General features: G+C 43.5%; 1 long non-coding RNA gene across 1 annotated transcript in view; it reads left to right on the top strand.

The window, feature by feature from the left end:
* The window catches only part of LOC308458547, a 251,511-nt gene extending 245,897 nt beyond the window's left edge, over positions 1–5,614 (top strand). Inside the window, exon 2 of the long non-coding RNA XR_013977544.1 lies at positions 5,457–5,614. This is a non-coding gene — a long non-coding RNA (uncharacterized lncRNA). The remainder of the gene's footprint in view (positions 1–5,456) is intronic.
* Positions 5,615–15,422: the final 9,808 nt, after the last annotated feature.

The raw sequence follows: 15,422 nt of genomic DNA, 5'->3' as shown, positions 1-15,422 counted from the left end.
GTTCAGTGCTCTCCAGGTTATTACAGCGTACATGGACTAATCAGGTACAGAGATTCACAAACAATGCCTGGAACGCACTGAGGGACTTCTTTGGTGTTATAAAGAGCATTGCAATCATTTGTAAGCATGGCCAAATAACGTATTAACCGTTTTGATAAGGCATAGGAAATGGAAGCTTTGTAGTCTGCCATTTTGAAATCGGCAAAAGAAAATGCCTTGTAGCATTATAAGAAGTCAGAAGAAAAGCTATGGAGTTCCTTTTTGTGGCCTTAATATTAATAAAGCCAGTAATCCTTAGTGAGTTATGTACCCACTTACCTGGGAATGAGTCCCATTGAACTGATTATAATTTATTTCCGAATTGAAAAGAATAGATAGGGTTGCACTGTAAACCAACTAAGGAATAGCATGTGTGTTGTTAACAAGGGCAACATGATTTATCACTATAGGTGTTAAGTTGTGGGTGAACATATCAGACAACACAACGATTCTTCAGACAGCTCTTGTTTATTCATAGGCCAGAACAGAAGGGTTCAGCCAGCCTGCTTATATAGAACTCCACTACAACGCAACAGTAACAACTTTCTGTAACTATCCAATCACTGAACGTCACTTTCAATTCCTTATTTGCATATGTGGACCTGAGGGAAAACTATCTACAATATCCCCCTGCTGGCCCAGGGTGAGAACTTCAGTACATAACAATAGGTATCAAGAGCATCTTCCTGTGTGGAAAATGCCAAATGCCACTTATATCTGTAAAAATCCCCATCTGTATGTTTAAAGCGGTAGCATACCCCCATAAACTGTGATGGCTTCTCCCAACGAACCCTGGGTGCTGAAAGCTGTTAAGGGTGCTGACATGGGCGTAGAGTGGGGGCTACTGGGGGGGGGCTGTGGCCCCAGGTGCACAGTTTTTGAGGGGAGATACCCTAAGACCTCTGGGTATAGGGCAGTAAAGTAAAGGTAAAGGTACCCCTGACTGTTTGGTCCAGTCACGGACGACTCTGGGGTTGCGCGCTCATCTCGCTCTATAGGCCAAGGGAGCAGACTTTTGTCCGAAGACAGATTTTCTGGGTCATGTGGCCAGCATGACTAAGCTGCTTCTGGCGAACCAGAGCAGTGCACGGAAACGCCATTTACCTTCCCACTGGAGCGGTACCTATTTATCTACTTGCACTGGCATGCTTTCGAACTAGGTGGGCAGGAGCTGGGACCAAGCAATGGGAGCTCACCCCATCATGGGGATACGAACCGCCAACCTTCTGATTGGCAAGCCCTAGGCTCTGTGGTTTAGACCACAGCACCACCCACGTATAATAATAATAATAATAGATCAGATTTCACTCTGAAATTCTCTGCTTTCTACATGAATGAGGTAAGCACCGGTAAAAGTTAGTTTACTTAATTTAAAGATGCTCATACACTACGTTGGCAATTAGATTTCTGTATCTAAAGCAGTCTGATGATAACATGGGTGAATATATCTTTCCTATCAAGATATTCCTGTGGTGTTTGCACAAGCTGCCAGAGATTAGCTTTAACACCATTTACTTAGATGTGCCAAAGGCAGAGAGAAATAATTTAACAGTCAGCTACCTTGGCTGTGTGTGCTGCTGCTTCAGTGATCTACTTGCAAGAGATTCAGAATGGCAATAAGGGGAAAAGAGACTATGTTTTTCCAACACAACAATTCAGCTGAAAACTGAAATGGTGCGAGTTAAACTGCCAAAAACAGTTTTTCATTAAAAAAAGAAGATTTGATGATATTTCATCCCTGTTTTAGAAATATCCTCCTTTGATCTCAGTTGATTCTTATTCATTATCTGGGCTTTAAAAAAAGAAAAAGTAATAATAGTTGGACAGCATTGTTTTACAGAATGGGGGAAATGGAATGTAGACAACTTTGTTTAAATCCCCCCTCCCTCTGTCTGTCCACCTTCCTGTCAACACACACTGGGTGATATCTGGTTGGGGTGCCCCATTTGTGGAAAAGAGTTCTGTACATGTGAACAGGACTTCCCTGTCCTTTCTTGCCCCCTGCAACTCCATCACACATTCCAAAAATCTGCTCTGGGGGGTTGAGGAACCCGCTGGAGCAAACTGAGGGGCACAGGAGAATGCAGGGTGAGGGGAGAGAAAGGAAGTGGATGTTGTTGTTTAGTCATTTAGTCGTGTCCTACTCTTTGTGACCCCATGGACCAGAGCACGCCAGGCACTTCTGTCCTCCACTGCCTCCCGCAGTTTGGTCAAACTCACGCTGGTAGCTTCAAGAACACTATCCAACCATCTTGTCCTCTGTCGTCCCCTTCTCCTTGTGCCCTCAATCTTTCCCAACATGAGGGTCTTTTCCAGGGAGTCTTCTCTTCTCATGAGGTTCCCAAAGTATTGGAGCCTCACCTTCACGATCTGTCCTTCCAGTGATCACTCAGGGCTGATTTCCTTCAGAATGGATAGGTTTGATCTTCTTGCAGTCCATGGGACTCTCAAGAGTCTCCTCCAGCACGATAATTCAAAAGCATCAATTCTTCGGCGATCAGCCTTTTTTATTGTCCAGCTCTCACTTCCATACATCACTACTGGGAAGACCATGGCTTTTACTGTACGGACCTTAAGGAAGTGGATACCCTGGCACAATAAAAGCTCTCAACCATTGCATTTCCCATCCCAAGAATCTTACTGGATGGGACAAAGGGAGGTTGCAGATATGCAATAGGAAGGATAAAACTTGGAGCCAGGGGTGTAACTAGCTGCTCCGGCACCCAGAGCGGTGGGGGCAGAGTGAGCCACCCACGGGGGCACCACGGTGATCCACCCAGGGGGGAGCCACAGCGAGCTGCCCATGGAGTCCGCCTGGCAGACGCAAGCCCCATGCAGCTGTTTTGGGCAGCGCTGGGCCCGAGCCACCGCATCACTCCCAGGAGAGACACGTGGCTCAGGCACACTGCAAGCCAGGCCCCACCCCCACAGTGTACCATTTTGTCACCCCCCTCAGGGATGACACCAAGGGCGGACCTCATTCCCCGCACCCCCCTTCCTATGCCCCTGCTTGGAGCAAGGCTTTTAGCATTGGCTGCCATACTTCTGTGGAACAGCATTCTAGTTGGGATACAATGGGCTCCCACTATCTGCACTTTCCAGAAACAATCAAATACATTTTTGTTCCAATGCACTATCCAAGATAGATAACGAGTGCTTGCCATGAGTATTTTGTACGAGGTTTTTTTTGTTTTTTGTTTTAGGTATCTGTGTGTTGTGTGTCATTTTTAAACTCTTTCCCCCTTTTTGCTGTACATCATATTAAGATGATTGTCTAGAAGGTGATAAGGGACGTGGGTGGCACTGTGGTCTAAACCACAGAGCCTAGGACTTGCCGATCAGAAGGTCGGCGGTTTGAATCCCCGCAATGGGGTGAGCTCCTGTTGTTTGGTCCCTGCTCCTGCCAACCTAGCAGTTCGAAAGCACATCAAAGTGCAAGTAGATAAATAGGTACCGTTCCGGCGGGAAGGTAAACGGCATTTACGTGCGCTGCTCTGGTTCGCCTGAAGTGGCTTATTCATGCTGGCCACATGACCTGGAAGCTGTACGCCGGCTCCCTCAGCCAATAAAGAAAGATGAGCACCTCAACCCCAGAGTCAGTCACGACTGGACATAATGGTCAGGGGTCCCTTTACTTTACCTTTATAGAAGGTGATCAATAAATGGACAACAGCAATAGCAACACCGATAAGCGCTAATTCTGCAGGATGGGGGCTTTTCAGTTCAGGTATTGTTACACAAAGTGCGAATTAGGCAGATCTGAACTGAATTTCTTCTCTATTGCTGGTTTGAGTAAAACATTGGCTTAATTAATGACATAATCACACTGTCAAATCTGATAACTATGTGGCACTGTGACATCATCATAATCCATATACGATCCTTGATTTGCTGAGAATACACAAGGGGGAAAGCTAAGAAATAAATGATTTAAAGCAGCAATTCAGGAGAAAACAAGTGCTGAGAATCACGATGAAATCAGTGGAGAAAGGTGTTTTGGGGGGAATAATCGGTAGCTCCCCAAATCTCGTCTCAGCTGTATTTTCATGGGCAAAAATTCAGCACAGTGCTACATAGAAGTGTATTGGATTTAAAGGTCTGCATTACAACGTTTCCAAGAAATACATTACCTAAGTGACAATTCACACACATTACAGGTAGAGGTCCCTGATCCCATTAGCAGGAGAAAGCCTGGAGAGTAAGCAACACTGTGCAGGAAAACTTGCTACTTAAACCTTGGCTTCAGGTCAAGCTGCAAAATTACACAGAGAATAATTTAGGCTGCTTTTGTGAATTTGACATTAATTCAACGTGTTTGTGAGAAGAATGCCTGATGACTACAAACAGTGTACCTAAACCAAATGTGAGCATTGCAAATTACCTATTGAATGCAGTGCTTCAATTCAAGCACTCTCAGCGCGGAGGCTATCTAAAGCAATTTCTCATTGCTGCCCTTGGGTTTACATATCCAGGCATTACATTAGACTTCCTCACCAGTGCACTACTCTGGCAGCTCAGTTGCAGCGGTTTTTCTGAGCAATTTTAGAGCCCTCCCCATAGTTGTGAAATCAGCTTTGCAGGAAAGTGTGCAATACAGGTGTTAAAAGGGAGCATAAGCTCTCTGTGGGACCTGGGCAAAGACTGGCCTAGACCAGCATTTTAGGTTCACAGTGACTAATCGGATGCCTATGGTCGTACTTTGCCACTCGTGATCCTCAGTTCCTGGCAATTGGGGGTATTGTTGGCATCCATCTGTCTTGAGAGGCAATGGAGTACACCTCTGGGGGTGAAGTCAGCTCACTGGGTTACCAGCACCAAAGTGACCTCCCAGGGCACAAGCCTGGGCAGTGTGTTCAGAGCTCCTGGGCTGCCCAGATTACTCCACAGGGAATACTCCCGAGCCTTTTCTTCTGCCAAAGATACCCTGCAAAGCAGTGAAGGTCTAGGATCGGAGTTCTCCTCTCAGATTTGGAGGTATACTTCAGCCAATATTATTGCATGCACTAATGACTTCCTTAGTCCAAATTGATGGCCATCACTATATTTTATGGACACGGGTGGCGCTGTGGAATAAACCACTGAGCCTCTGAGGCTTGCCGACCAGAAGGTTGGCGGTTTGAATCCCCACGATGGGGTGAGCTCCCGTTGCTCTGTCCCAGCTCCTTCCAACCTAGCAGTTCAAAAGCAGGACTTCCGGGTTGGCGCCATCGCCGAATGGCGGACTCCCTCCGAGCTCCGGAGGGAGTCTGCTCGGCAGGGGCTGGGTCCTACCACGCCGGCGACGCGGGGACCCTTAAAAACCACGGGCACGGAGCCCGTGGACATGGGGACTCGGCTGGCACCGCTAGCGCCCTCCCGACTCGTGAAGGAGCCTTTTTTTAAAAAAAAAAAAATATTTTTTATTGCGTTTTTTCCAGATAGAGATACAAAGTCAGATATACAAAGAAATAACAAAGGAGAAAAAAGAAAAAAAGAAAAAATCATCTTTTCAAAACACTTTTCCATAACCAACCGGACTTCCCCGCGTCTCCCTCACCGTGCGTTCTTTACAATAAAATTTTCCAGCGAATTATAACCTTATTTCGTGTATTCTTTTGCTCTTTCAGATAGTTATAATTTATGTTTAAAATACTTATTGTCTATTTACGCTAAAAACATATATAATATTTATTTTAAACATTTAATCCTTTCATTCATATAACTTAGCTTACCATACCTTAATCTTATTGCTGGAGCTAGATTTCCCTAATCATGCGAATTCTTAACATTCATATAACTTATAAAATTTTTGTAAATAATCTTTATATTTTTTCCAATCCTCCTCCATTGCTTCTTCTCCCAAATCTCGGATCCTGCCAGTCATTTCGGCCAGCTCCATATAGTCCATCAATTGCGTCTGCCACTCTTCCAGTGTGGGTAAATCCTGAGTCTTCCAGTATTTTGCGATGAGAATTCTTGCTGCTGTAGTTGCGTACATAAAAAAAGTTTTATCCTTCTTTAACACCTTCTGGCCGACAATGCCCAGGAGGAAGGCCTCTGGTTTCTTGGGAAAGGTGTACTTAAACACCTTTTTTAACTCATTGTAGATCATTTCCCAGAAAACCTTCACTTTTGGGCAAGTCCACCAGAGGTGAAAGAATGTCCCTTCAGCCTCCTTACACTTCCAACATTTATTATCAGACAAATGATATATCTTAGCCAGCTTGACTGGGGTCATGTACCACCTGTATATCATTTTCATAATATTTTCTTTCTCTGTTATATTTCTATATTATTGGAAACTCTAATAAATATGATTAAAAAAAATAAATCAAAAGCACACCAGTGCAAGTAGATAAATAGGTACCGCTGCAGCGGGAAGGTAAACAGTGTTTCCATGTGCTCTGGTTTCTGTCACAGTGTTCCATTGCATCAGAAGCAGTTTAGTCATGCGGGCTACATCACCCAAAAAGCTGTTTGTGGACAAACATGGGTTCCTTGGCCTGAAAGTGAGATGAGTGCCGCACCCCATAGTCACCTTTGACTGGAGTTAGCCATCCAGGGGTCTTTTACAGAGGAGAATTCCACAGTTTGAGTATGCATTGGGTGAAGACGTATTTTGTTTTGTTTGTCCCGACAATTCCAACATATACCATATTGGCCCGAATATAAGCTGCACCCGAATATAAGTCACACCTTTAAAATTCAAGGGGGAAAAAGAAGAAAAGGCAATACTCAAATATAAGCCACTCCCTTAAAATTTCACAGTCGCTCACACCCATTCCGTTTTACTGTATGCCTGTTTCAGCAGTGATATTGTAAAAGCCCATTTTTGTAAGGTCATGAATTTAAGCCACACTTTTAACTTTTCCCGGTCGGAATTTGGAAAAAAAGGTGATGCTTATATTCCGGGCAATACGGTAATATGTGATGGAGAAAAACCTTTTCCTGTCCACACCACGCATACCTCTATCATGCTTACCTCTGGCTTGCCTTTTGTATAAACTAAAAAGCCTCATTGTACCCTTTCCTCATAAGGTGCTCCACAATCATATGCGTCTTTTGAAGTGCATTACTGAAAGCCACACACCGTACCCCCTAGTGTGCTTGCATCACAGAGTTGTATAAAGGAAAAGATATATTGAAATTTTGACTGCATCCAATGCAGTGCTAAACAACTGTCTCAGCAGGGCAAGGATCTATGTTTGTGCAGTGGTCTTTCCCCCAACCCTGTGTGCATCTCACAGCCTTACCTAATCTATTCTGGAGTGTCGCGGAAACCCTAGAACAGATTTAGAGGGTGCACAGAGAGGGGACATTCCTGTTGCACAAGCATAAATCCTTGCACTATTAGAGTGGTTTCTTAGTGCTGCAATGGATACAAGCCATAAATATCAACCCCTTTCCTAAAAATCCCTAACACAGCTTTGCTTTTTTCACAGCTGCCACACACTGCATCAACATGTTAATGAGTTTGGATAATTTTGCTGCTTTTCGGGATGAGGAATGCTCAAATGATCTAGGCGTACATGATGCAGGAAGAGAGTAGAACTACTTGCCCCCAGTAACGAGTGAATATTTAATCTTGCAGAGATACAACATCTCCTTTGGGTGAATACCACCCACCCATTAATTACTCAGTTTCTTCTCAGCTAACTTCTTCCATGTCACAACAGCAAACCCTGGCAAAGAGCTTGAGAATTACTGCTATAGAGTGCATTCTTCACGTCCACACACATTTTATTCACCAAACATCAGTTAATCTTTTTGAAAAATGTCTAAACCTCAGACTGACAGAAGCTAATATTGGATGTCAAGGACTAATTTTTTTAAAAAAATGCTGCTGGGGCTCAGAATGAGTGAAACAAACTATGTGTTGCAATGTAGCTGGCATGCCATGTTAGCCCGACATCCATCTCTCTACTGTGATGGGGATAATTTCATGCTCAGACCAAGCATATACCTCCCACCCTAGTGGAGATTCAGACTTGTGTTTTGAGGTATTTGCACTTTCTCCAATAGGCACCTTGGATCTGGTAGCTCTGAGCCGGTTCACTATGTTAGTTTCTGCTAAATCCTTTCTACAGCAATGCACATCTCTGCAGTGTTTGTGTGAACTGGGTTGTTCCATATCCACTATTTTGCCATGATCATGGCAGCCATTTTCTCTCTGCTGCTCATCCTGGGGCCCACTTGACAGCTAATGGTGCCCTGATCTACCCTACAGCCAGTCAACTCAATGTTGGTTGGCCTGGCGTAAGGGACCAGAGTGGAGACTTCTTTTCAGTCCAGGCCTCCTTAACAACTAATCCAGAATGCAGCAGCTAGACTGGTGACTGGGAGTGGCTGCCGAGACCATATAACACCGGTCCTGAAAGACCTACATTGGCTCCCAGTACGTTTCCGAGCACAATTCAAAGGGTTGGTGCTGACCTTTAAATCCCCAAATGGCCTCATCCCAGTATACCTGAAGGAGCATCTCCACCCCTATCGCTCAGCCTGAGGTCCAGCTCCAAGGGCCTTCTGGCGGTTCCCTCATTGCGAGAAGTGAGGTTACAGGGAAGCAGGCAGAGGGCCTTCTTGGTAGTGGCACCCACCCTGTGGAACGCCCTCCCATCAGATGTCAAGGAAATAAACAACTCTCTGACGTTTAGAAGACATCTGAAGGCAGCCTTGTTTAGGGAAGCTTTTAATGTCTGATGTTTTATCGTGTTTTTAATATTCTGTTGGGAGCTGCCCATCCATAAGCATGGAAGTGAATCCAGTCCTTGATGTTTTCCTCCCTTTCATGCCTCTCTGCTGTGTTTGCCATCTCCCCACTATCACCCTTCCATCATTTCCTTTGCAACTTCTGCACATATTGTACCAGGCCTGCACTTTGACTCTAAGCGGCTCCTGGTGTTGGTTTTCTTAGATTAAATGCTTGCATTAACATGGCTGGTTTTGTTCCCGTGATTTCTACATTGTGAAACAAACCAGGGAGTAAGGAAACTGAAATCAGTTTTAATCGGCAGCTCCGGGTATTGTTTTTATTTCTTGTACATTAATGTAAAGGAAACCCTCAAAGCAGCAGATGCAATGACATTTGGTGACAAAATTCTCCCTGATACTTCACAACGTTAATCAATCATTCATTTTATGGCACTAAGCCACAGCACTAAATCATCACTGAAGTGTGTGTATTTCTTTTAACATAGGCCTTTTTTTGGCTTTTGTAAAAAGAATGCTTAAAGACCTATCAAAATATTGATTTGAAACTGCAGGTCTAATTGGTTATTCCACAATTATGTCACCTAGCCAAAAGAAATGGCATTACTTCTGGGTAATTATTCATAAAGAGTAAAGCGGTTAGAACTGCAGATCAATTACCTATTGGCTCTGACCAGACTCACAGAGAAAGATCGTGTTTGATCAATGATTTACTTTTCCTTCAGTAACCGTGTACAGCAAATTCTCATTCCATGCACATTTGATCACAATTATGAATATATTTATGTGGCTAATCATGAATTCAGTTCCCCCTCATCTTTCTCTATAGGTATCATGAAATGCAAGACCTTGGTTGTGATGTATGGCACATACCTAGAATGAATTTGCTTGGAGTGTTTCATTCAGCCATCTGCTGCCATTAAAATTCCTTTGCTGACCTTCTGGGTAATATTTAACTCCCGTAGTTTTGCTATAGAACCATTTGTTAGCTGACTGGTGACTTACAACACAATCCTATGCCTGTTTATTCAGATGTCAGTCCCAGAGTGTTATTTACTATTTGTACTTATTTATTATTAAAAGAAGAAGAAGAAGAGTTTCGATTTGATACCCCGCTTTATTGCTACCCTAAGGAGTCTCAAAGTGGCTCACAATCTCCTTTCCCTTGCCCCCCCCCCCACAACAAACACTCTGTGAGGTGAGTGGGGCTGAGAGACTTCAGAGAAGTGTGATTAGCCCAAGGTCACCCAGCAGCTGCATGTGGAGGAGCGGAGACGTGAACCCGGTTCCCCAGATTACGAGTCCACTGCTCTTAACCACTACACCACACTGGCTCTCTGAGGCAGATGAGGGGGGAAGCTGGGAAATAATGGGAGAAGAGGAGGGAGAACCAGCATTGGGTGAGAGACAGCTGATATACTCAGTGTCTTTAGAAAGCATTCCAGCCCCTCCTCCCAGAACCCAGCAGGCATTGAAAGTAGGAGAGCAGAGAGCTCAAAGGCGAAAGGCCCTTTCCAGCACCCGTAGCAATGACTCATGAGGAAGTAGGAGAGATGGAGGGGTGGGGTTTCACTTGGAGCAACACCATTTCTGCAAGAGGCTGCATTTCTAAGCCTCTCTCTGGGAATATTGAATAAAAGGCATTGGTAAGAACTTTCCTTGTCTTATCCATTCCTGGGTTGGATCGTCTGATGCCTGACACTCAACCTAACGATGAATTCTAGCTGATAGAGTGATGTGAACAGGATTCTTGGGCTGGAGAGATTGTCCACATGTCCATATGACTGCATGTACGCTTGTGTAACATCCTGTAATAGCAGTGATTGCTGTAAGCCAAGGTAGAGATCATTTTTCAACCCAGTGGTTGCTTCCTCTTATGGGCAATCATTGAGAAGCTGCATGCTGCTGGTGGGTGAGGCCAGGAGTAAAAAGTGGGTGAAGTCAGAGGAAAAAGTGAGTGAAGCAACAGACAATACTCTTAAAAGGTAAAGGGACCCCTGACCATTAGGTCCAGTCGTAGCCGACTCTGGGGTTGCGGCGCTCATCTCACTTTATTGGCCAAGGGAGCTGGCGTACAGCTTCCGGGTCATGTGGCCAGCATGACTAAGCTGCTTCTGGCGAACCAGAGCAGCACACGGAAACGCCGTTTACCTTCCCGCTGGAGCTGTAACTATTTATCTACTTGCACTTTGGCGTGCGTTGGCAGGAGCAAGGACCGAGCAATGGGAGCTCACCCCGTTGCGGGGATTCTAACTGCCCACCTTCTGATCAGCAAGTCCTAGGCTCTGTGGTTTAACCCACAGCACCACCCGCGTCCCGACGATACTCTTACCTATGTATAATTGGTTATGCAAAATTCAACCATGCGAAATTCAGAAGATACACTTCTTTCCACCCTCCATCCAGGTAAGCAGGCACTCAGGGAAGGCATGGAGCAGCAGGGGCAGAGAGGGGTGTGGCCTGGAGAAGTGGGTGTGGCCTGAGGAGGTCCCAACAGAGAGAGAGGTTGGGGGGCAAATTCAGCCCTGGGGCTGTGGTTCACCGCTTCTAAGCAGGCAAGTATAAAAGAACATGCAGCTCAAAGAACGTGTTGTTTACAATATGAAAATATACTTGCTCCAAGTTTCTCATCCAAATTTTATTTTAAAAAATGGCAGTCAAAATTTCCCACTCCAAATGTTTTGTTTTAATAGACTTTGAGTGTTTGGGTTTCACCCAAAATGAGGACACACCTAACTATAAAATTCTTTTAGGGGACTGAGTTATTTCTTCCCGATAGCCTTAGCCACTGAAGAGAATATATTGCTGTAGATTTTATTACTGTAGAACATAGTGATCTTTTCTCTGCAATGACATTTATTTTAAAAAGAAAAGGGGACAGACCATAGGTAAGCATTTTTATTGAGTTACTTGGCGTTCTTTCAAAAACTGATTTAGCTGCACTATTAAATTATTACAACAGGGAAGGAATTGACCCTAACAACTTTTTCCCTCTGTATAAGGACATTATAGCTATGGACTGAAAAATCTGCTGCCGGAGGTGAATTTTTAGGCTTGTGGGAGTTAATACACTGAATGTGTACAGTCTTGAAGATATCAGAAGCTCCTTTCCTTGTGGGATTGTAAGTACCTCATAAATCCTGGTGGAATATCACTAGAGACTTCTGTGAATAAGAATAATAAGAATAATTGTTCAGTTGGTCAGGACAGAGCAGGTGGTACCAAACTGGGTAAAATGTTGATTGAGGTATAACTGAACTAAGAAAAAGGTAAAAAAATATACATCAAGAGGTTTTTATATATTAAAACAAATTCTTTTTTTTTTTAAATTATTGGGGGTTTGGAATGAATGAGCATGCCATCACACCCCTCACATTCAGATTATGGCACTTCCAAATGACCCTTTTCACAAACCTGATCAAAATTTGCTTCTGCCCCCTTTTATTTTTTAAAGAAGTGTGATGTCACCACTACAGTGATGGCATCATGTATCTAATCAGATTTGTCTCTGAACGTAAATGAGCTTTGTTCACCCTCAGTTGCCCTATTAAGATGTTCCTCTTTGTGCATTTTCTAGGGGCACGCATGGCCTCAAAGTTGTACATTGTATCTGTTATCAGTGCATTTTAAAAAATAATCCAATTTGTTTATGAGTGGCTCTGTGTTCCCTTTGCTTTGATCAGTGCTCTGGGTTCTGAGACAATCTGTATAAAATGAAGCTCTCTGGAACAGAAAATAAACTGGATTATTAAAACTGCTGCAACTTTCTCCTCTTTTAACCAAAGTGAATGAAATTTACAGGTACAGGAGCCCCTCAAGTGTTTATTAAGCTTGCCAAATTGAAGAGAAATAGATCCAGGGTTTTTGTGGATTATTCCATAGTCCCTTGTGAGGTGATGAGCTATTCCTGCCCCCTCTATCATATTCCCAGTCCCCCTACTGTCCTGGCTCCCACCCCAAACCAGACAACTGAGGCATTTCCTTGCTAGTAAAGAAGTGAACTTTTATTATAGAAGTCTTACAATACAGACCCAGCAGCTAGGGAATAGCTCCAGGTGCTTTCACAAACCAGAGGAGTAGCAAAATAAATCCAGTCTGAGAGCAAAGGCCAAGGTTCGAGAGTCCAAGATTAGTAGCAGGAGTTCCAAGACTGCGTGAGAGACGCAGCTTTGTTCCAGAAAGTTTCCACATTCCTCTGCCAAGTTTTTAAGCAAGGGAGGAAGTCTCAGTTATTCATGATGAACCTTATCCCTGCAATCATTCCTGGCCTGGAGTTGGGTGATTCTTCCTCCCCCCCATTTTTTCTCTCCATTTTATAACACAAATAAAAAACACAAACAGAAAAGACAAACAATACAAACAAATTCTTGTCATATCCTTATTTTTCTAAACATTGTTAAGTGGGCTTCCCCAAGTCCCACCTCTCTGATTTTCATTTTACTTCATCTTCAGCAGTTTACATATATCATCATTTCTAACCATCTTTTTTTTTTTTTACACTTACTTTAACCATAAAAAACTTCACATTTTATCACTTATAAAATACACTATCTTCTACTTCTAAACTCTACAGCCTATATCCACTTCCAAAGCTATTCTAAGATTTAAATATTAACATATTTTTTCAAATATTCCTTAAACTTCTTCCACCTTCTCTTTTCTCTGGTCTCGGAGTCTCCCGGTCAGTTCGGCAAGTTCCATATAGTCCATCATCTTCATCTGCCATTCTTCGATAGTTGGCAAAACTTGTTTCTTCCAATTCTTCATGAGCAATATTCTCGCAGCTGTTGTGGAATACAGAAAAAAAGTAACATCCTTTTTTTGGGATTTCACCCCCCACTATACCAAGTAAAAAGGCTTCTGGTTTTTTAATAAATGTGTTTTTCAACACTTTTTTCAATTCATTATAAATCCTTTCCCAGAAGTCTTTTACCTTGGGGAACGTCCACCAAGGATTTGGGTGATTCTCAGCAAGGGATGAGTCCTCTCCCGTCTCTCGATATGTTGTGTCTCCCTGGGAGATACTTTTGGGTGCACTTCCTAGAATCATAGAATCATAGAGTTGGAAGAGACCACAAGGGCCATTGAGTCCAACCCCCTGCCAAGCAGGAAACACCATCAGAGCACTCCTGACATATGGTTGTCAAGCCTCTGCTTAAAGACCTCCAAAGAAGGAGACTCCACCACACTCCTTGGCAGCAAATTCCACTGTCGAACAGCTCTTACTGTCAGGAAGTTCTTCCTAATGTTTAGGTGGAATCTTCTTTCTTGTAGTTTGGATCCATTGCTCCGTGTCCGCTTCTCTGGAACAGCAGAAAACAACCTTTCTCCCTCCTCTATGTGACATCCTTTTATATATTTGAACATGGCTATCATACCACCCCTTAACCTCCTCTTCTCCAGGCTAAACATGCCCAGCTCCCTTAGCCGTTCCTCATAAGGCATCGTTTCCAGGCCTTTGACCATTTTGGTTGCCCTCCTCTGGACACGTTCCAGTTTGTCAGTGTCCTTCTTGAACTGTGGTGCCCAGAACTGGACACAGTACTCCAGGTGAGGTCCGACCAGAGCACAATACAGTTCCTACTTAGAACTCTTGAGACCAGCTCTGCCTCCACAGACTAGGAAGGGACAGTCCCTCTGTCTCCTGCTTCATCAAGTCTGAGAGTATCTGGGGAGGGAGAGCTTCATCAAGTAGGCTTTTGTGTGTAGCCCCCTCTCCCTTCTTCCCCTTCCCCATCCTCCAGTGCCTCCCACTCCTGCTCTGAATCTGATGGCTTAGAGGGAACCATAACAACTGCCCTCTATGATCTCTGTTCAGAGAAGCTGTCTGAACAATTGATAATCCTGTATGATCAGGGTTTGAAATCACACGGGGAGCCTCAAATTGACTCCCCACTGGAGATTTTCAGCCCCAACATGTAGATGGTAGTGCGGCTGGACTATCAGAAATATGAAAGCAAGTGTGCTGTCACTGTCTCCCCACCACAGGGTTGAATACATCAGGGAAAGCACCTGGATAGGGATATAGATGTCCAATTTGGCTGGTTATTGCAATTAAAAAGGCTTTCCTTTTTTTAAAAAATGAGGCCAATTCAGAAAATCAAACAAGCATAAAAAATGTAGTCTTTCCAGGGGCTTTTCAGGAAATATTTTGTAACCCTTCCTTTATATGCTGAAAATATTTGCCTTGAAATATTTGCTGCAGTTCTAATACAGAGTAGTTCTGTTAAAAAAAAATTGCTGCATTTGTAAAGTATTTTTAAAGAGTGAAGTCAGTTATGTCTGTTGGGTGTGTAGCAACTTTCAGCCAATGGCGGGGCATATATTCACACATACGGGCTGGTAAAATCCCAGCCATTTTGTTTTAATTATAGATCTCACAACTGGTTATTAGGCTCCATACATGTGTAGCACATTGGAAATGTTACATTGTGTTAGTTTTAGGTCATAAAACAAATAGTTAAAGGAAAAAGCTGTACTAAAGTCTTTCCAAAAAATATTTTTTAATAAAGTGTGTCAGTCACTGAGTCTCAATTTTTTATTTTGGCCTATATCATTATATTAATGCCTCGCCTTCATTGTTGTAAAGATGTTACACTAGGACCTCTCAGGCAGTTCTCTGGGGCTGTAGCATTTTCTTTGGAATGATCAGCACATTTTCTCTTGATGCTCCTATTCTGTCATTCACTTTCACC

The sequence above is a fragment of the Podarcis pityusensis genome, assembly GCF_964106645.2.
Source record: "Podarcis pityusensis genome assembly, chromosome: 11".
Taxonomy (NCBI): Eukaryota; Metazoa; Chordata; class Lepidosauria; order Squamata; family Lacertidae; genus Podarcis; species Podarcis pityusensis.
The sequence above is the reverse complement of the archived record's forward strand: the minus strand, read 5'-3'. Positions and strand labels throughout refer to the sequence as shown.